Source organism: Rhamphochromis sp. 'chilingali', assembly GCF_963969265.1.
Source record: "Rhamphochromis sp. 'chilingali' genome assembly, chromosome: 9".
NCBI classification, from domain to species: domain Eukaryota; kingdom Metazoa; phylum Chordata; class Actinopteri; order Cichliformes; family Cichlidae; genus Rhamphochromis; species Rhamphochromis sp. 'chilingali'.
Genome location: NC_137936.1, coordinates 7891485 through 7913574, shown reverse-complemented (window position 1 = coordinate 7913574; position 22090 = coordinate 7891485). Strand labels below are relative to the sequence as shown.

General features: G+C 45.3%; 1 protein-coding gene across 2 annotated transcripts in view; it reads right to left on the bottom strand.

The window, feature by feature from the left end:
- The window catches only part of pdzrn3b (PDZ domain containing RING finger 3b), a 101452-nt gene that overhangs the window by 22823 nt on the left and 56539 nt on the right, over positions 1–22090 (bottom strand). The window lies entirely within an intron of this gene.

The window sequence follows — 22090 nt, the reverse complement described above, 5'->3', positions numbered from 1 at the left end:
AATGCTCACAGGGGGCAGCAAGAGGGGCAACCAAAGCGTTCGAGTGTTATTTGCAGGCATCACAGTGGAGAAAAACATCATGCGTGTGATAAAAACGATCATTGCAGGACTTCACTGTATGATATCGTCACCTCTTCACGATCTGATCGCATGGTTGATGTGAATTTTCAAGGACTGAAGCGCTAAGCCGCAAGCCTGGATAGATTTCATGGCAGTAGTTAGGGTTTCTCCTGTAAGACCTACCACTAACTGCTGGCGGTTGAAGGCATTTCCTCCAGCCAGATGTGTCCTGTGATCTCTATCAGCTTCACCACTGCTCCAAAACCGCTGCAATACAAGTGAGCAGACGCTGGGCTTGTTTAAAAAAAGAAAGAAACAGAAAGTAGCTACTTTTTTTTTTATTTACCTCCTGGAGAAAGTAATTTGTTACAGTACTTGTTGCATTACTTTTGCAGATTTTACTTAGCAGCCTGTTTAGCACAAAGCAGATGAAAACCAGCCGATAGAGGCCGTCACACAAAATGCACTGTATGTCTCTGCTTCTGTTACCTGTAGAAAAAGCACGTTTTTGCTGCTTAGTTGTGGTTGGCATACACTGCATTTGAGATTCTCTCTCTTTCCCTGCTGGCTTTGTGTTTGTAACATGCAGTAATTTGGATAGAGAAGAGGTTAACGTGGAAATACTGTTCCTGGACTGGGCAAAATTTGCTCTTTATCAAATACTTTTTCCATTTGTGCAATAATTCAGAAGTAGCAGTGTGGATATTGCCACACCTTCAAAATTTAGATTCTGCTCAACTTTTGTCTCGTCTCCCACATGTCACGCGACTTATTTTGGAAAAGTGTGCATACAAAGTAACATTGGATGATTTTTTTTCTAATCCAGGCGTCCTGCAGATATAACAACATACACCTTGTCAGGCATAACAATATATCAGATTTGTTCGTCCAACGCGTCCCACAGATGTTCGACAGGATTGAGATCTGAAGAATTCGTAGGCGTTGTGAGCACCTCGCATTCGTTGTTGTGCTCCTCGCACCGTTCCTGAACCAGGTTGTGTTATCCTGCTGAAAGAGGCCACAGCCATCAGGGAGTACCGTTTCCATAAAAGGGTGGGCATGATCTGTAACAATGCCTAAGTAGGTGGTAAGTGTCAAAGTAACATCTACACGAATGGCAGGACGCAAGGTTTCCCTGCAGACGGAACACCGAACTTACATCCAGCTGAATGCTGCATTTTTTCCATCAACTAATACAAAAACTTTTCAAAACAATAAGAGCATGCAGCAGTTTTCAAGGTTTTCATCTTTGACAGTTTGTTGCTACAAGCAGACTCACTGTATTGTGTTAAATGGTACGACTGGTCTCGGCAAAACCGTCTCCAGCCAACCTCACATTTTTGTTTTTACAGAATTTCCCATTTTTATTCACTTCCTCTAATTTCTCATTTACATACGACCACTTGGAGGGGAATCTGACTAATAAGATTTGACTTATCCATTTAATCTCCGTGTTTGTATTCCTTTCCAGCGTCTTCCAAACAAAGCCTTGCGTTAGATAAATTCCTCTTTCCCACAATCTTAGCTGCACAGAACTCTGGACAACGTTAAAAGGAGTTCCTTAAGGCAAGAGACAAAAACTTGCCTCGGGCCAACCAAGAAGGTATCTGTGTAAATTTGACAATTGTTCATCATCACTGCAGGCTTTTGCTTGTCTGGGTGCTATAGGCTCAAAACGTTGATCCAGAGAAGCATGAAAACTCATTCTACGCTCACATTAGCTGTACTGTTGTGCCTGGGGCTGGGATCAGTGGAGGGTTCAAGCCGGCGCTGTTGCCTGGATAATCTTTCTTTCACACTGAGATTATCCCATTCGCCAAGTCAAAACGAAGACAGCGCTCCGCGACGAACAACTGCGCTAAAGGTTGCAGCAGCTGGAGGAGAAATAAAAAATGTGCATATTAATAAACAATCAGCAGAGGTGAAATATAGAGTTGGGAAGTCGACTGAGAACCTGTTCAACCACAGCTGGCAGGAAAAGCGCCTGCACATCGTCTTTGTGTCTGAGATTTAATTTTGTCATTGCTGATTGAATTTCTCGCCCTCTCTGGCAACAAAGCCGTCCTCCATCCGTGTGCGGTGGTCTGATCAGTGGGCTCGGCAGGCAGACACACACATGCACGCGCACACTCTTCAGCTTTTATTCATTACTGGCCTAGACATGACACGGTATCAGAGGTTCTATCTCAGCGGGATCGAGACCAAACAATAATAATGTCATACGGTTTGTTATAATAAACATCAACATTTTTTCATGGCGACCAGAGGGCTCGAGGTTACCACATCCCCTTCCAATTACCAGCGTGCTGCTTTCATAGTGTGCGGATGCTGCTGTGCACTTGATCAATGCTCAGTTGAGTCATTCATATTCATAGAGGCTGCCTGGCAGTGTGTCCGCGTCCCACTGGGCCCAGTTTAAAAGTCATGACTTTAGCCGGAGCCACCGAGGGATCAGGTGGCGATCGCTGCAGCGTGCACCATCCCTATGTGCTTTATACCGTTCTAATGCATCGTCTCCTCCTCCTCCTCCTCCTCCTCCTCCTCCCCCGGGCCACTTTATTCAGCTCACATAACTTCAGAAACTGACAATTTTTCTTGAAGTCACAAACTAAAGCTTACACAGCTACAACTGCAACTGCTAGCATTTTAATGTAGCTTCACTAATAAACTCTATCCCTGCTACTGCCATTAAAATTACAATCCGATGACAACGACACATATGCGATTTGCACAGGCTGTCCTTTATCTTTGGTCTTGTGATGCACGTCTCACAGCGTTAATGAATTCTACCTCATCGTGTTATAACTGAAACCACACTCCTTTCCTGCAACTCGACCAAGTAGTGTCTGGAGAAAAACATAGTGCAAGTGAAGCTGAATATAAACCATGCTCAAGTCTTGTGATTTAAGCACCCACCACATCACCTGCTCTTAAAAAACCCATCAATTACAACTTTATTGTTGTCTTTTAGATGACTGTGTGATCAGAATGTAATGTGCAGTCTAGGGGGTCAGTAAATACTATATAAATCCAAGTACATTGCATTTAGATGCACTAAGCAGTATTCTTTAACCTCGTGCAATAATCCTTCAGATAATGTCCATAGATTAGTTCAGTCACGGTTACTATAAAGTGAAATGAATGACTGCTGACATTATTTCCTTGTTTAACCACAAAATCTAAGTAAATGGCAACTTATCATTAACTTTCTTCAAGCAAAACTAAAACTACTTTATGACCTTCATCTCATTTTTTAGACATTAGTACATAAACTAAAAGCCTAACGCAGCTTTGCACTTCGTATGACCAGAAGCTAAGCAATTTATGCAGTATGTAGTGAGTCAGACCTACTGCTGTACAAAAATGCACACTGTAGTTTTAACCTTTAATCCCTTTACTGTCTGAATATTTACTGTACACTGTAGTTGTCACACATGCACCTTGGTGCTGAACTTTTCATGACTTTAAACAAAGACATGCAGGTGACAACGTAAATGTCTGGTTTAAGTGGACATTAAACTGTTTCCTTGAGTGAGACAACGTCCAGACCTTTTCCGCCCAACGCCGTCTCAAGCTCATACGTAAAAACTGCATCTGACTGAGAAGTAACGGCACACAGTGTTTCGGTTCATATGCAGGTCCACTGCTGATCTATTTAAAATGTATGTAACCTGACCACATGTTTCAGCCTACCTCACCAAGCCAATTTATTGGCCATTTATCTTTCAGTCATCAGAGAAGAGAAAGGATTAAAGAAAAAAGAAAGAAAGTGGAGGTAAGAGGGTGCGGAGAGGAAATCTACAGAAGGTGACGACGTGGCAACATGCGAAGTAACTGGAAACTGATGGCTAGGAGTGATAACACAAAGGGAAAAGGCATAATAATGTCCAGGTCCTCTCACACCACTCTAATGTGCTGTCCAGACAGCAGGATGAGGGAAACAGAGAGAGAGAGGAGGGGTGGAAGACTGGGAATGATAGATTGATGGAGGGGAAAACTAGACTAACGTGGCTTTCTGTTGTATAAAGTGTCATTGTTCTGTGCGGCGATGGAGTCTGTACTAACGTCACTTCACGTCATGTTGCTCGAGGTCAGGCGAAGACTTTCCGCTGTCTGTAACTCCTCGTGTTTTTGTGGTGAGACGCCACAAATGCTGACTAACATAAACAGGAAGACACTCAAGTTTTCCAACAAGAGCGGATAATGAGCTGTTTGGGTTGCTTCTTACAGGACACCACTTTCTAATAAGCACACATTCAAATCCTTGTGCACACCAGACAAACCAGTACCGATTCATAAAGACATATTTTTATAAAAGCAGCAGTGGTCAACGATGCTGCACTGTACCTGATATGGGATATTTAAAACACCTGTTCTTTATACGGCAAATGGATTTTGCTTTAATTACTATGCAGCCCATCGACAGGGAAATTAAATTATATGAAGCAGTCGTATATCTAGTGGAGGGTTCAACAAGTGAAACTGAATCTGTGTTTCTCACACTGACTTAGCTGCACAGGTATGTTAACAGGGAACCGGCTGGACATTTTAGCATCAAAGTTGATGTTAGAAGCGGGAAAAGTGGGCAAGTGGACAATTTGAGCGAGTTTGACAAGAACCAAACAGTTATTACTGGAAGACTGAGCATCTCCAAAACTGCAGCTCTTGTGGGGTGTTCCTGGTCTGCAGTGGTATCTATCAAAGTGATCCAAGTAAAGAACAGCGGTGAACCAGGAACAGGGTCAGCAGCGGTCAAGATTCATTAATACAGGTGGGGAGTGAAGGCGGTCCGATTCAACAGATGAGCAGAGGTAGGTCAAACTGCTGAAAAATTTAAAATGGTTCAGGAATGGTTTGAGGAGCACAACAATGAGTTTGAGGTGCTCACTCAGACTCCAAATTCCCCGGATCTCAATCCAATCGAGCATCAGTGGCATGTGCTGGACAAACATGGACTTACAAACTTACAGGATCTATTATTCTCTTGGTGTCGGATACCACAGCACACCTTCAGGGAAACAGAGTTAACGATAAAAACCCTGAAACCATAAATTTCACACCCGAGCTTCCACTCTCGCGGCCCGGTACCAAACGACGGACCGGTCCATGGCCCAGGGGTTGGGGACCGCTGGTCTAGTGGAGTCCATACCTTGATGGCTAAGGGCTGTTCTGGGGGGACCACCACAACATTAGTCAGGTGTTCATGATATTATGGCTGATCAGAGTCGACGTCTGTGGGAAACACTGCTTACTCATCATAATTAGTGCTGCTCAACCAGTGAAAATACTTTTCTAACATCTTCCAGTCCTCTGGATAAACCGCAGCATGGCATGAGCATTCCCAGGTATGGCAGCGTCATAGAAAAGCTGCCATTTGATTGATTTTGCAGGATTACATGATTTTGTAACAATTCCCTTTTTTGAAAAGATTACTATGAATAAAGTTCAGGCAAACGCAAAACCATGTTATTAAAATTCTATACTGAACCATGAAATTTCTCTGTCAACAGGTTTGGCCCAGCATAGATGGACTCTACTCAGTGGATTTTGGCCACGGCTCTGTAGCCCACCCCCTCCACCCCCACACTCCATTTGGCTGCGGCCTGAGCCCTCATATCAGCCCTGTAATCTGCAGAGGATATGAGAGGAGAAGGGAGCTATAATACCACCGTGTTAATGGAGATGCCAGATGAGCAAACAGGAGCGCCAAGATGGAGCGAGAGCTAACACGAGGGACGCTAAAAGAAGGTGTGAAGAAGAGGAAGAAGACAGACACGCGAGACAGAATCCACAGAGGAGGGGCAGAAACAAACTAAATGTGTGGAGGAGTTTAATGAGTCTCCAGATCCTCTCAACAGTACCGCTGGGGCCTAAGCATGCGAGGATCAGTGTGTGTGTGGGTGCAAGAGTGTGTGTGTGTGTGTGCCTGCACCTCTGAAACACAGGGCTGTGCATAATTTATCAGACAGCTGTCAGCTTTGTACTCCTATTTACTTTGCGAGCCAGATCCCGTGCCAACAGGGACCCGAGCCAGCGGGAATGACAGCCACCGAAACGATTTAATTGGAGACTTAAACAATTAATAATGCCATCACTATCTCTTCAGAGTAACTACTTAAGTATGGAGGGGATGTTAACAAGACTGATATGCTAAAATGCTATGATAATGCCCCTTTCATACACAAACAGCCGTGACACTGGATGTTTTTAGGATACAGTTTTTTCCCCTCCTTCTCTTTTTTTTTTGTTAACAGAAGATATAAATCTGTAAACCTGGTGTCTTCTTTCCAGGCTGCCCAAGGCGGTTTCCCATTATCAACAACTCGACAGTAAAATGCTCATAATTTTGCTCCAGGTTGGTTAAAGTCACCTTCACTTTCCAGGGTTTGGAAAACAGCTTCAGGCAGGCATTCGTTGGTGCGCTGCACTCACTGAGATGGTTTGAACAAACATTGCGCCACAAAAGCAATTATCAGTTTTTTTTGTGTGGCATCGCTGGAGTGCGACAAGTGTGAAAGAATCCGCGTTTTCCCAAAAAGATTTCTGTCGAGCTATCCCACAAACAACTCTGGCAAAAAAAAAAAAAAAAGAGAGCAAAGAACAGCTTTCTGGTTCTCTGAGCAAACAAGTGCCAAGTGGATGCAGGCATGGATTTGAGTGTAAATTAATTGGTCTCAGTGCAGGCAGTGAATCTCTTGGCTTGGTCCCCTCCCAGCTGACTGGCCTGTAAGCTACCACCACCACCACCAATGAGAGACCTGTACTTGGCTCCACAAGAAGGCTAGTAAAATTACCGCCTAACCTTTGCCACTATAAAAACGTCTCCACCGCTGTGTTATAGCAGGGTATCACAAAATTCTATTTACGTGCTAATTATCCAAATGCCACGACATTCCTGCAGAAGGTAACTCATGGCGCTTGTCAACACAGTTATTAGGTGGGATATTAAAAGGAGTTCATATTTCATCCCCCTCTCCTGCAGAGAGAGCAGGGCTTTGCGGCGACGTGACTCCGCTCTGAGGCTCCCTGAAGGGCTCTGCCAGCTCGGCGGTCCTCACAGAGTTCCTGTCACTAGCTAATTCCCCCCCAAGCCTTCATCACTCCTGGCTGTTCCAGCATGTTGGCAGCCAAAGTCACCAACAAAGGCCTCCAGCTAGACCGGGTGCAGAGTGAGACAGTGTGGGCAAACACAGCGAGGATACAGTAGGCAGAGCTGGGAAGCTGACAGTGAGTGGATTGGTTCTGGACTGAGGTTCAAAAGAGACAAGCGGATGAGTTGGACAAAAAACCCCCAAAAAAAACAACCAAAGAAAACCCAGTGTCCGTGCAGATTTAACAGCCTTTCCCTTTGGAGATCAGTTTCACAGCATCAGAACTGGATTTGACAGCTGAGTTTCTCCAATAACACATTACAGTTGGCGCTTAAAAGGCTGAGGAGATCCTCCGTTACCTGCAGGGCTGGCAGGTAGATCATGTGTCCACAGCTGTTGCTGATGGTTAGGTCAGTGTTGTAACTCACAGCAATGAGATGCAAGCTGCAAAACACTTTGGATAAGGGATATAGAAACACAATCGAGCCTTAGGGGATTGAAAACTTCTTCCTCGTGTGCTTACAATCACAAGCTCTGAATCTGAGAAGTGCTTTATTCAGCAAGAAAATGATTGGCAATGGGAATAATAGTGCCCACTCTCACATTGTTTACACGTGACAGTAAATGTGTTTGGGTTCCTGTACAGGAAAGGGGGAATAAATCAGCCTCTCTTAGTGAAAGGTTCTGAAAAGTGACTTACAGCCTACGGCCTTATCTCATTACATTACAGTGCTCTCCCAAATGAAAGGCTCTGAGTGGGAGCTGAGGTCACTGAGAGGTAAGTGACTGACATGTTGCTTGACATCACTCACATGTCTCAATACCCAGAAGGACAGCTGAGTTTAACAGCCTGAAGCCTGCTGTGATAAATGAGTCCACTACCCTGGAGGGGAAAATATTAGGTTTTACACACACTGCAGTCTTTAGCAGTAGAAGGAAATTGAATGAAACTACGAGTGATGCTAACTGGATGTCTTGGCCAGTCGGTAAATCTCTTTACAACGTGACCTGTGGCCCATTAGTCAGGCCGAGGCAGTGACCTCTAAGGCCTTGGGGGGGAAGCGACTCGCAGCCTCCCCGATGTTCTCGCCGAACGAGTGAGCAATTTCAAAGTGAGACGTCTGCTCCTCCTCAGTGTCAAGCTCCACTGGCTGCCTGATGGCACATCTTAAACATCACTTTGACTGATGGTTAGCGCTTCACATGTGGCTGAATAAACCTTTCTATAAAAAGGTAATACACAGGAGAAGAACAGTTTCTTATGTTACAAAAGAAGAAGAAACACCCGGGGCCATTTAATTCCTGGGCCTTTCAATAACAGAACACATTTCCCATCCCACAGAAAGACACGGAAATAATTATATACAGTAAAAGTGGGCAACTTTAATGTGATGGCAGGCACACTATGGCTTAAATGGGCACTGTCTCTTTAACCATTTTAGAATTTTCAAGTGGTGTGAAATGACAGTGAATGTTGTACACTGAAGATCATCATTAACGAAGAAATCCCACAGGGTCTCTGAGACAATCTGGTTTAATGATGAAGGCTGACCTTTTGGATTAGATGAACTACAAGATTCATTTTCTTCGTCATGGCTACTTTGAAAGTTAAAACGTCTTTGAGAAGCACATTTACTACAGACACGGTGAATTCTGCTCTTTATCGTTTATCCTATCCGTACGGCCGTATAGTTATCCAGGTTATCCAAAAGGCCGATTCCACAGCTTTGCCTGCAACTGCTTATAAATGAAGGAAATGTTTAAATCTGTCAATTATAGAACATTTTAAAGATAACCAAATCCTAGCTCAATGTTACCGGTTTTATCAAAATCAGTTTAACAGCAAACTTGTAAAACATACTAAATATCTGGTTAAGGACTGAAGATGACACAATTTCAATGTTACAGGATTTTCCATCTCTAATTATGTAAAACAGTCATGAGCAGTGCTTGAGGCTTCCCATCACACATCTGCTCATGACAATACAAACCAGGTTTGCCCAAAGTTAATTTGATTATCAACTTCTGAGATTTCCAAGTGTGAACAATGCCCTGATTCTCCACTGCTTCCTTGGTGATTACCCAAAACAGTGAGGCTTTTAACAAAGGAAATGCTAATGCCATTAGCACTAATGGAGGTTTCATTTGTGACACGTGTCAATTAATGTACTAAAAGGATTGTGTGGAAGGGTTTCGTCAGCGCAAAAAATGTGCATTTAAAGCGTTGGTATAATGCTTAGCAAGTGTCCTAATGCTGTGCAACGCATGCAGAGTTAGAAATTAAAATGAAACATGAATGGAAACTGCAAAAAAAGAGGCCTGTGTGTCATTTTCCTGTCTATTTTCCACATAAACAAAGCTATTAGCACCATTATTAACCAATTCAATGGATCAACATGATGCCCTTTCTTAGTGTGTGCTTGTTCAAAAATGCATTGGAAAATGGGCCCATAGTGCAGGTTTGTCTTTCATGCTGAAAGCATCATTAACCCAAATATAATTTCTTGAGCAGTGTTTCCACTAAAACATCTTTAGAACGAGTGCATTTGATTGCAAATAACAAAACCTCTCTGAAAATTCAGCCTCCTGCCCCCAACCCTTCACCGCCATCCCCATTTACACCCCATCCCCTTCCAAATGGAAGGGAAGAAAAGAATGCTTTTAAGGAACCGAAGCCTGTAATTTCCATCTAGCTCCAACTTCATTTGCGCTGAAGTACCCCGCAAACGCTGCCTTTACTGAACATAGTGCTATGGTGATGCTGAGAGGACCTAGTCCATTAAGGAAGACGGGCAGACAGAAGCATGCTCTCTTTTAAGAGGAGCAGAGAAGTGGAGAGGGACAAAAGAGCAACAGACAGAGGGGAATGGTGGACAGCGACAAAGCAGGAGCTGGGGCTGGAATCACGTAGAAAAGGAGGGATAAAGACAAGGCTGTAGTTTAATGAGGAGACAGTGACTTTAGGAGCAAGCAGGGGGATGGTTTGATCTCTGACCTCTCAAATCCCTCGGTGTGTGTGTGACAGGCCTGAGCTCAGACGGCGGATTAAGGTAATCAAGGGTAGTAATAAAAACAGAGCACACATTCATGAGAGCGGATACTCCCTGAAAGCAACAATTATGCACCTCATTCCCCCGTCTACTCCTAGACGGACAGACGGTGTGTCCTTATACCTACACACTGATGTTGCCTGCAGTGTCTTTGTACCGTGTGACAGAAGGGGGCCAACTACAGACAGATACAGATGTGTGAAAAACGCCCAAGGAAATCCATCCGCACATTAATGGGATACGCAGCCTTTGTCCCACTTTGCAAGAACATTTCTTTCTTCTACCATCGTACAGACAGCACTTCAACCAAGCTGTTTGAACAAAAATGCAAACTTGAAAACAACAACGTGGCAGCTTTTTTTGGTTTCAGTGGAAATATTGTATCTAAAATTAGACAATAATAAACTGTAAGAGATGGTATGACTCAAATCTACATGGAATTGTGACGCGTGTTGATCTGGGATGCTGGGCTTTCAACCATATTGCTGAGTAATATCATAAACAGTTCCAAGTTCAGAGCGGAACTGTCAAAATAGGTGAAAAAAGAAGACTGGCTACATACTAGCTAGCTTATATCCATCTGTTTACTTTATCTGAGTTGAATGTAAGGATAAATAAAAAAACAACAAGGTATCTCCTCCATAAAAATGTACGAGCTAGTAAGAAGACACTGTAGTCCTGTTTCCCAGCAGACACCCTGACAAGGCCAAGAGGGAACTTAAAAGGTTCTGCTCTGTCTGCAGCAGACTGCTGGAACATGACTTCATTTTGAGGTCAACACAATCCCCTTCAACCGTATCAAAGAGCCCGGCTCCACTCTTAACACCTTAACAAAGAGATGTTTAAGTCCTCATAATGAGGATGCCACATGCCGATATCATCTTTCACAGGCTCTGACTGTTGCTCCTGTTGGATGGAGTCACGTTCACTGGTGCAAATCCCTGCCTTTTTTTAATCACATGTTTTCAATTACTTTGAGAGTGCACAGAACCAACTTGTCCTGTAATTCAATGAGGACACAAAGAGGCAGGTCAGGCGGGTGGGGCAGCCCAGCATTGTCCTGTGACAGCTGAGTGGCAGGGGTGAGTTTAGGACCTATGAGCACACAGTGGTTACTTTGTACCTGCCAGTCAAGCTGTGACACAGGCAGCCTGCTGGGGGATGCCTCAAGAGGCGAGTGAGGTGAGAGGTCCTCAACCAAAGGGCAATCCCCCTCTAGCAGGTGACTCCCACCCGCTGTTTTTGAAAGAAAGAAAAAAAAGAAGGCTCACAATGACAAAACGAAGGGCAGAGCTTCTGGCTCCTTTAATGCAACAGCTCAATGTGTACGGAAAAACACATTATAGAAACTGAGGTTATGAAATATGTCAGAACTCTTAAACTCCAATCTATTGTCTTACTCCTCCAGTTCAATCAGTTCAATATAGGCCTCTTAACACCGCTGCCATTCGCAGCATCCAAATGCACAACTCAATGATAGAGTCTGAGCTTTTCTTTCCACCAAAGTTCACACTCTTTCAGCCCCATCTATCTCAGTCAAAGCCTCTCACTACAAAGCACTCCCTCCTCAGTCCTCCACTGACTACTTCCTTATCTGCGAGCCAACACACCATCATTCAGACTGCTTCCGAGCCAGTGGACGTTCCAGGCTCGGAAAAAAAAAGATTGATTTTTGCAGCTGAGTGGTAGAGGTGAGGAGGTATTATGTGCCAGTCACGGTTGGCTGTGCTGCCAGCTGAGTGAATGCCTGTGGACAGCTGATCACAAGAAGTATTTTATATATAACCTCCACAAAAAGAAAAGAAACCCAAATCAAAGCATGCTAATCAAAAAAAGATACCCCACCACTGTCCTCTCTCCCCCCTCCCAGCAGGCTATCATTAGCTATCCCAGGGTAATACTCCCCCCCTTCCCTCCGACAGTGAGCCACAGGTTGACATGGTGCCTCACTAACACCTCTGCTTTGATGCTGCCCGTCTGACCACAGACAGGCTCCTAATGGGAGAACCAGGTGAGCAGGGAAAAACATTAGCCGACCTCAGTATTGGCATCTTGAAAGACAGATGGAAATAAGTAAAGAAAGGCTGGCTAGTTTTAAACTAATAACAGAACAAAACATGGTACTGCAGCAGGCTGGTAATGGTGCTGCAGTTTGGTTTTTGGTTCGAACACCTCTCTGCCTGTGTGTGACTGTGAGCAAGGCTGCATATGAGAGGACGGTAACAATGAAGCTAATGCGCACGCTGGGCAGGACCTTCAGTCACCAAGGAAACAACCTGTTTCCGACTGTCACCATGGCAACCTTTATCCAAAAAGTGGTGAAGGCTCCCTCTGAGGGATGACGTCCTGTTGGTGAAGATTCCTCTCCAGAGGCTACAGTACAAAACTCAAACATGCTAGGATTATTATTGTTATTATTTGCAGTAATTGGGTGAATGAAAGAGACTGAACCAGCCTTCCGAGGTCATAATCTGCATTCACTTTTTACCCAAAAGAACAAGGGAATGATTCAAATGTGCCAACAAATGTTAGATAACTGTTTCTGCTCCTAAAGTCATGCTGAGATCTTTTAGCCAATAAAGTACAACCCTGCCTACGTTAGCGGCTTGGCCAAAAGCTCTAGTTCTGGTGATGGTTCAACCAGTACGGCTACGCAGAGCCATGTTATGCAACCTGAGCCGGGTCAGGAATGTGATTTCGCCATCCATTGGGCTCTAATGCTGCTCTTGATGTGTAATGAGTATGAGGGTTCAGGTGAATTGGAGGCTTTTGCTCTCTTGCTTTGGTAATGGGATTAGCAGTTCAGCTGGGAGTTAAAGGGGCTGAAGGATGGCAGAGCTGCAGATGCATGGAATGTGCGTGGGTGTATTTCAAAGGTGGGGCGGGGGGGTGCATGCACGCCCGAGTTGCCATGCATGCCCCTGTGGGGCTGATCAGCAAGCAGCAGGGTAGAGATTAACTCCTGATTACATCACAAATTTGCTCCAAGCTCCTGTCCGCTGCCAGTGGACGTAACACGGAGATTTGGACCGTGGAGTCCACCTCTCATGGCACACATAGCCAACACACACACGCGTGCACATTCTCTTACACTTCCTGATCGATGGGGAAATAACAAACCGCTTCCCCGAGCAAAACATTCTTGCAGATAGAGAAGGAAGTGAGCCTACTGAGACTTCAGCCACAGTCCAGACCAAATAACTCTCACAGAGCTGTGATCTAGGCTACAGAGAGGGACCGATAGAAAACCACCTCAGGGTTATATCCACAAGGTCAGACCTTTAACAGACAGGAAAAAAAAAAAAAAAAAAAGAGGAGAAAACTGTGGCAAATAATGACAGTAACATCCCCTTCACAGGCTGATTCCCTGAGCCTGGTTCTGCCTGACGATTCTTAGTTTTTCCTTCCCACTGTCGCCAAGTGCTCGCTCTGATTGTTGGGCTCTCTGTTTTTATTGTAGGGACTTTACTTTACAACATAAAGTACCTTGAGGCAACTGTTGTTGTGATTTGGCGCTATATAAAAGATCTGAACTGAACTGAATACAGGAGTCTTTCTCAAACATATTTGACTTGAAATGTTTATCTTGAAATAGATTCTAAAATACCAAAGAAGTGATCCGCCTTGAATATCCAGTGAGGCAAAAACCTTATTCTCCCATCAGTGCAGTTAACCCACTGATGTAAATAAGCTACGTTTTTGAGAAATCTGCTGTAAATATAACCGTGCAAGCAATCTTGGCAGGAACAATCTTCTTTTGTTCCTGCCTAAAAGGGAGCAAACCATCATTCATCCTTCCTGCATTATTTGAGGGTGAGATTCCCTAAGCATTGTACATGCCCCACTATCGAATACATATTCATGTGTCTCGTTAAAAGTAGACGGCTCAAAGAGTCAGAAAAAAAGGAAAGCGGTTTGAAACCTCCAGGTTCCTTTCTTACGGGGGAAAAAAATATCACACTGCAGTAACGAGACATTGTTTTGCTGAAGGGATGTGGGATCAAATAAGGCCATGTAGGAGAGGTTATTTATTTAGGAGATCTCTGAGGCAGCTTTTAAAGAGTCATATCACCACCTACTGGTGATATTTAAAAGGCCATGAACATAGTGATGCTGAGGAGCAAAGGAGCTGCACGTTCAAAGCACAGAAACACTGCAATGACTTTCTCAGGTGTCGAGCAGGAAATGAAGAAAAAAAAAAGAAAGGTCGGTAAATAAATAAATGAAAAAACATGTAAACAAGCTGAGACAAATGAAGGGGTGGTACAAGAGAGAGTGAGCGTGACGTTTAGCAAACAGGAAACCTCTTTCAACAAGTGGCTTAATCCCAGAGAAGCTCTGTGTGGGGGAAGAGGAGCCACACTGGTGTTTACCTGCTAGATTCTACAGCAGCTCATCAATCTCAGTGTGGGCCTCTCGCACCGGCTGCCCCTGTTCCTTCTGCCATTTCATCACTCCTCCCTCCCTCTGTCCTCCCATCAAGCACCTCTCCCAACATGTGTTGGGTTATATGTGTGTGTTTGGATGCATCAGGAGCCCAGCTGGTTGTGTCAACAGTGGGAGGAGAGTGAAGAGGGAGAGGAGCTTAAGGAGCCAGAGCTGTGGCTCCAGTCTAGCATGACTCAGTCCGGGTGTATTCATTGCCTTGGGGGGAAAACACAAAGCATGTACCAAACACGGCTCTCCCCTCTCCTCGCCCTCTGTAATCAGAACGTTCAGATGCTCACTTTCCCCCATTTAACGAGCTCTTCTGTGTCTCTTAGCCCAGCTGTTTTGGAGTAATAACAACCGAGACAGGAGGGCGATTGGAAAAGCATTAGTCGGTTTAGGCTTCCCTGTGTGAGGTTGTTGCCCTGCGCCGTGGACTGATGAAAGCAACGGCCCGAGCTGGACAACACGAGAGGATGCTGGAGCCTTTATATCCCTGGGGCTGTGGGGGAGGCGGCTCGCACACCTGTTCAAACAGCCAGAGCTATCCTGAGGAAATGAAGAAATGAAAACTTCCATTTCTGCAGAGCTGTGCAGACCCTGCACACCAAATCCCTTTCACTTCCTCTCCAGCTCGCTCGCTGTCTTCTGTTTCCACAGCTGGCTGCAGGAGTGTCTCTCCCCCACCTATCTGCACATCTAGACCCAACACACAACCAAATAATACATATCTTAAAAAAAAAAAATCAAACAAACAAAAAATACCTCTGTGGATTCAACTGAAAAATGAAGGTCATGAATGTCACTGCTTTGTTTCCTCCTTCCTTTTTTTTCTGAATGCCTGTATGTCTGCAACAGTCGGGCTATGTGAAGAAAACTTAAAAGTGGCTGTCTGTTTCAGTGAGTCTGTAATTATTCACCAGTCCCCTTCACCCAGAAGGACACTGAAGCTTTGAACTGGCTGAACCTCGGCGAGTGCTAAAGAGCGCCATGCATGAGTGGCAGCCAAGGGGGACAGAAACAAACGTGAGCAGGTCTCACGCTGAAGTGAGGGATGACTCCTAAGGTCAAAGCTGGGTATGATCCATCTTACCTTAAAGTATTGCTCTCTATTTAGACAGCCAAGAAAAAGGTTATGCATAAACAGAGAGGAAAAATGTGCACATACATGATGATTTGTGACTTGACAGTATTGCGCACCGTGTTCATGCAGTGAACTAGTTCATAAGTGTGGAAGTACAGTAATTTGCCCTGCTGCCGTTTGTCCAACAGCCTAACAAAGCTGCTCTTGCACAACATTAGCCTAAAGCAAAAGCAAACGTCTCCCAGACTGTGCACATTAACCTTGAGTCTGTCTCTTCCCAGCCAGTCTCGCTCCTTATCAGCAGATGCAGACTCCTGGCGTCGTACGAGGGAGACTGCTGTACCTGGAAATAAACACCACCTTAACTGCACCCAACACTATGGCTGTACCCTAAGGGAGGAGGGCCAATGAAATGCTTGACAATGAAGAGGAAAAACCTGCAAGCAAGAGCCATCTTTTTTTTTCTCCTTTTTTTAAATTTATGAGCAGCTAATGTACTTTCATGCCTGTGTCAGGGCTGCCCATTATTACCTTTGTACACCTAGACTCATCTGATGACTCATGCTACAGAGCACAAGGAAGGTGAAGAAGAAGAGTTGTAATTAATGTATTCTGTTGCCGCTTCTCTTCACCACAGGTTGGAAAACCTGAACGTCTGTGTGGGGGAAGAGGGTGCAAACAATCACAGCTCCGTCTCTGCATGATATGACAGTTGAGAGATATCCAGTGGGGTTTTTTTCCTGAGCTCCCACCTTAAATTACAGCTTTTGGAGGAGTCATAAATCAGAGTTTGCTGGTCTGTCTTAAGCGTGACAGGAGAGTCTGCTCACAAACAAAGACAACGAATGCAACTGCAGTGGAGACTACCTGTGACGTGCTCCCCTCGCTGTGGCTCCACAGCTGGCTCTGAAGAGGGGGAGAATATTTCTGGACCTGTAGGTGCACACGGCAGCCACCAGGGGTCGCTCCATCCCTCCACTGTTTCACAGATTAGGGCAAGGGCAGCTAAATGAAAGCCTTTATAGAAATGAGCCCCTGTCCAGATTCAAAACCCAGGCTGCAGCTCCTGCAGTTTGACCTGCGCTCTTTACACAGACAACAGCTCCAGTTACATGTAAAACGCAGATTTTGGGGGGAGCGTATAAAAATACTTTATGGAGCTGCCACAGCTGCCACTAAATCTTGTAAATCCTTTCTCATTTGGGAAAATATCTGCCAAAGTATTCCTTTGTCTTGGGATTAAGACTGGAGTGCACCTCTAGAACTCCTTTGGAGAGCAGTACACAAGTAAAGCAAACAGAATAACACGCTGTCAGGCTAAATTAGTGTTTGAGTATGAAATCTGCTTGTTTTGCCAGTGTAACAGGCCACACCTGAGAGGGGGGGTGCATAAGAGGAGAATTGTAAAGCTCTTTGCTTAGGATTTAAGTCTCTCTGCAGATGTTATATTACAAGAGATTGAGAACAGCAGAAACAGAGGGAGCTCAGGCAGTGGAAGACTGGAAAAAACAGTAGGATGTTTAAAGCCTTTCTGCTGGTCCCACAGGGCACCGTAGGAGCAGCAACAGCACAAGGCTCACGGCTGACTCGGCCTATCACGTGGTTATTCGTACTTTTCCAACAGGCAGACAGGAAGCACCTGGGTCCGAGGGCCAGAGAACGGCAGGGGCCACCGGCTCCACCCAACAACACCTCATCACTCCGAGCCCGGGGGTCCTGCGCAGCCTCGGTGGCTCTAAACTGGACTGCCAGAGAGTAAACAAGCATCCTCTCTCTGTGCGTGGCACCGGGGGAGCTCTTTCATTCTACGTCAACCCTCAGGCGCAGAAAACACAGAGGAAAGCAGCATGTGGTAGAACTGTTGGCTCGGAGACCTGCCTCTTTACACTAAACCATTCAATAAATTAAATGCTTTTCCCTCAGCTGGGCTGGAAATGCAAACTGTAGTGAGCTGCCACTGGAAAGGAGGAGGAAAGGGCTTATACTGGGAACATGACTGATGGAGTTCTGTGGCTTTAGGGGCGGAGCGTGCGTGGCTGGGCGGGAGCCTGGGTGCGCTGGGCACTGGTCACATTTTGGTGACTGCGCAATTGCTCCCGCTGTGCTCGGTGGTGAGGGGGGCGCAGCCCACACCAGCCAGAGGCAAGTGGCCAAATGTAAACAGCTCATTCTGGCGGTGAGACCAAGAAGCTGCTGTAGTTTTTGCTGGTCATGAGATGATGAATAGAGATTTAGAGAAAGGGAGGAGAAGAAGCAGCAGACCAGGAGGGAGGGAAACAGGGCCATGAGGGCTGGAGCAAAGGGCCGGGGTGGGGTGGGGGGCAGGTTTCCAACCCTCACATCGATCTTTATCTATCACATATTCCCAGGGAAAGAACGCCCGGGGCAGGGAGCGGAGTTCACACCAGCGGTGCACTCTCAAGTCAAACCCTTCTTGTTACATTCTCCATTTCAGAGGCCCTTGGCAAATCATCTCCAATGCTACTGAGAGCCAGAGAGCTGAAAATGAAGTTAGAGGAAATTCATTTTCCTCTTACAATGGAATTGCATTAAAAAGAAGAAGGAGAAGAAGAAATCTTATCCAAGTTTTATCTGCTGATCTCTCTGCCTGTGACCTGAAGTGCCTGAAAGAAAGCTCCGTGTGGGCTTATGGCTCATACCTCTTCAAGTATTCCCCATGCTAACCTCAGGAAAATAAAACATCTCTGGAAGGCAATGGAAATATGTTCCCGTTAACATTAAAGCTTTGTGGGCTAGCCTGAAAAAAAGTACACCGACGTTTGCACTTCTTCTGTTGTTGTTGATTTTTTGTTGATGTCCTCCTTCGCACACAACAAAGGCTTTTTAACGAACCCGACTACACCAACCAATTAGCGCCTCCTTTTTCCCCCCTTCATGAGCATGCAAACCTTGACCTGAAGTGAGAAACCAGTGAAAACCACTCAGGGGGGCTATTATTTTTGAAGGGCGCCTCTGCAGCAGTGGATAGATGTTACTCTTTAACTCCAAGTACAACTTCTGTGTAAATGATACAAGAAGCCCTCTGTCAAACATTTCTCTGAGTGAAGAAGTTAAAAAACAACACAAATTGCCTCGCTATTGTGCCAAACGTTTAGTCTAGAAAAGCCCGAGATGGTGTTTGGCTCAGGATAACTGACAAGTCACATTCACGGGTTTTGGTATATTTTTAGCAAATGTTTTGTCCTTTTTCAAACAATCTGAGTAAATGTGCGTCTCTCTCTGCCACATATGCCCTCACGCACAGGTCAGAGGTACTGACTCCCCCTATAACTAACATCTACTCTGACTCATCCTCTGATCCCTGCCAGGCCTTCCCTCTGACCCGGCTCCAATTAACAAATTAACGAGCTCGGGAATTTATCCAGGCTTCGGGCAATGGTGCACGAGTACATGACCCGACTTTCTTAGGATTAAGGCTCCTTTATACCCAGATTATGCAACACTTAGCTCCAGTGGTGGGGACGGGGTCGGGGGTAGGTAACAGTGATTCAGGGGAGATTGTGGGTTTGAGGGGAGGGGTGTCAGGTGTGCCGCTTCAGATTAGTGCAAAGCTTCGGGTAATGAAAGAAAGGATGACTGCCACTTCCCGTGCTGCCTTTGAAGTCTGATCGGACTACGGGAATGAAAAGCAACTCTCTAACTTCGCAAAGAAGAGACTCTTAAAAGATTAACACACACACACACACACACACACACACACACACTGATAAGGAAGACCTGGATTGGAAACATCTGACCTTGATTTCTCTCTTCCCTTATGTCACTCAGTCATATACAGAATTCCCGCCTTTATGCCAGCTAACCTCATCTGATTTCTCATATCGGAGCAAAAAGAAAAAGGTCAATAATGGCATGGAAGGTCTTGTTCTTTACCTTCTTTGCTCTTCGTTGAGGTTTCTGATTGCAAAAAGGTCAGCTTAGACCACTGGGGTTTCTCAGCAGTGCTGAAGGAAATAAAAGCACTCGGGGTGTGTGAGAGGAAAAGATTCAAACTTGAGCTGGATTCGTCATTTTTGTCAGTTATAGCAAAACGGGAAGAGAAGGTCAGGAAAGGAGCTCCCGCTGCATGCTCACAGGCATTAAATAAGCATTTTTTAAAAAAGGAAAAAGACACCTGTGAAGGCTTTGTGAACCCGGGGATGCTTTATAATCAAGTTTACCTCGCAAGGCAAAGACGAGGGGCCAGGACACAGAGCGAGAGGCAAGACTGTGAAGATGGGAAACTCGGAAGGTAATTGAAAAGAAAACGCCTAAGGCAAAGAGACAAGGAGATGGGGGTGAGGAGGTAAACATGGAGAGGAGGGTGAAACGTTCGCCAGAGTTGTGGCTTGGGGCGCGCCCACTGAGCGGCGAGGGATGCTACTGATGGACGTGTCTGACATTGCACTAACAAGCAGCCCTGAGAGTGCACAGTGCACTTATATATAAAATCACATGTGAAAACATATTGCACAGCACACAAACAATTGACTGTATTTATATCTCTGTGAGAACCCTACACTGCACGCAGTCTGGAGTCAGCTTGATTTGGTCAGTTGAACAGTTGTGATCAAACCGGGCCTGTGGAAGCTTCAGGATGACAATTTGACAACCTTCTGTGTTTGAACCGGTCCTGTTGTGCTCAGTTCTAACTCCTTATGTTTAGCATGTGACTCTTCTAGGGTAGCTTTGCATGATTTACAGCCAAAAATAATCTTTACTTGACTTAAACTGAACCCTCACTTCATCTGCTATTTGAAAACAAACAGCTTCTATTTCAGCCTTGCCGTTGTTTAAAGTCGTTTTGGCTTTTTGTGCATCTGTTAATTTTTGTAAGTGGCTGGCGAGGCTGGATTAAAGAGTGGGTTGGTCTCCAAACTAATTTCAGTGATAGAGTGAGTCCAGGACCTCTGTTGGATGTTTAAACAGCATATGGGTGAGGCTTCTGTCCTCGCAGCCAGCGGCATGAAGGATACCCCTTTTTAATGTCATCACATAGAGCGAGCAGTAACAAAACGTATACATGAAGAACGAGCTGCTGCTGCAGTCTGAAGCCTCAGCATTTTGCTCACAGGGATTGCATGTACAAACTCTGACCTCATTTGAAAGTTTGGCTATGTTTAATAGAAGTATTCACCAGCATAATAACCCACTTTAATGCTTTGATCAGAAAATTACCAACAGCAGTCCAGACAGGGAGGGTTTTTTGTTTTTTCTTTCAGTTTTCATCTTTCCATCTGGTTCTAATAAAGACAGGCAGCGAAAGAAATACAGAAACCAAGAGATTTTTCTCTCAGAGCAACTTCTACCTGACTCAAAGCTTGCATCAACTCGAACATCAAGGGCTTCAATAGGGTAAAGGATCGTCCAGCCAATCGCCATCCTGGTTAAAGCAGGAATACACCACGGTGAGCGAGCCACTCTGGAGGGGGTTTGTGCAGTGTACGAGCAGAGGATTTGTATCCAGTGAACGGGGTTCCCCCTTCAGCTGTGCAGAAGTCCAGTGGGGTTAAACTGAGAGAAAGCTACACAGCGCTCTGTGTTGGCACGCTTGTTAAACTCAGGATCTCCCAACAACCTGGCTCGTTTCTGAAGTGGTCGTATCCCTGATAAATGTCAGTGACCCCCAAATTCATTTCCATCAGGCTTTAACGAGTGACACGTCACGGGCTCCTGAAGCTGGATCTGGAAGTTTTTGAAGGGTAAAGTGGCATTTTAGCCAGTAAATGTCATCGTGCTGCCAGCCAGTTACAACATGCCGTCATTTCACCCCCCCCCCCAAGAAGCGCTGATGCCAAGGCTCTGCCATCATTCTCCCTGATAAGCTGGAGCTGCTAGCTCATCATGTGCCAGAGCTACAAGTCATGTACTCATGACCCCTGGGGAAAGTCATCAGCTGATCTCAAACCCTCTTCACTGCCTCCATCTGCAGATTGCATCCCAAATGAGGCCTTTTTTTGAGAGAGAGAGACGGATAATAAAAAGGAAGAAAAAGAACACAATAGGTGAAAAGAGGGAAGCTGATGAAGAACACATGCTCACAGAGATGACCCAGAGGAGAGAGGAAGGGCTGCCAGCCACTTAGTCAGTGGTAATGTAGATGAAGCGCAATCAGAGCAGCAGATGGCACTGATAGCATGGCAGCGATGGGGACATGGGGGGTGTGGAACAGTAAGACAAAGCTTATTTGCACCTCTCTGCATCACATCACCCACTACCCTTCCACCTCTCGCATCACCATCTAATAACAAACAGTGACTTGCTCCCCATGTACGGCCCCCACTGTGAGCAGAATGGATCTCTAACGCCAGCGAGGAAGACATTGTTGTGTCTTTTATCTGAAAGTGAATACTCCCATCTGTTTCTGACTTTACACA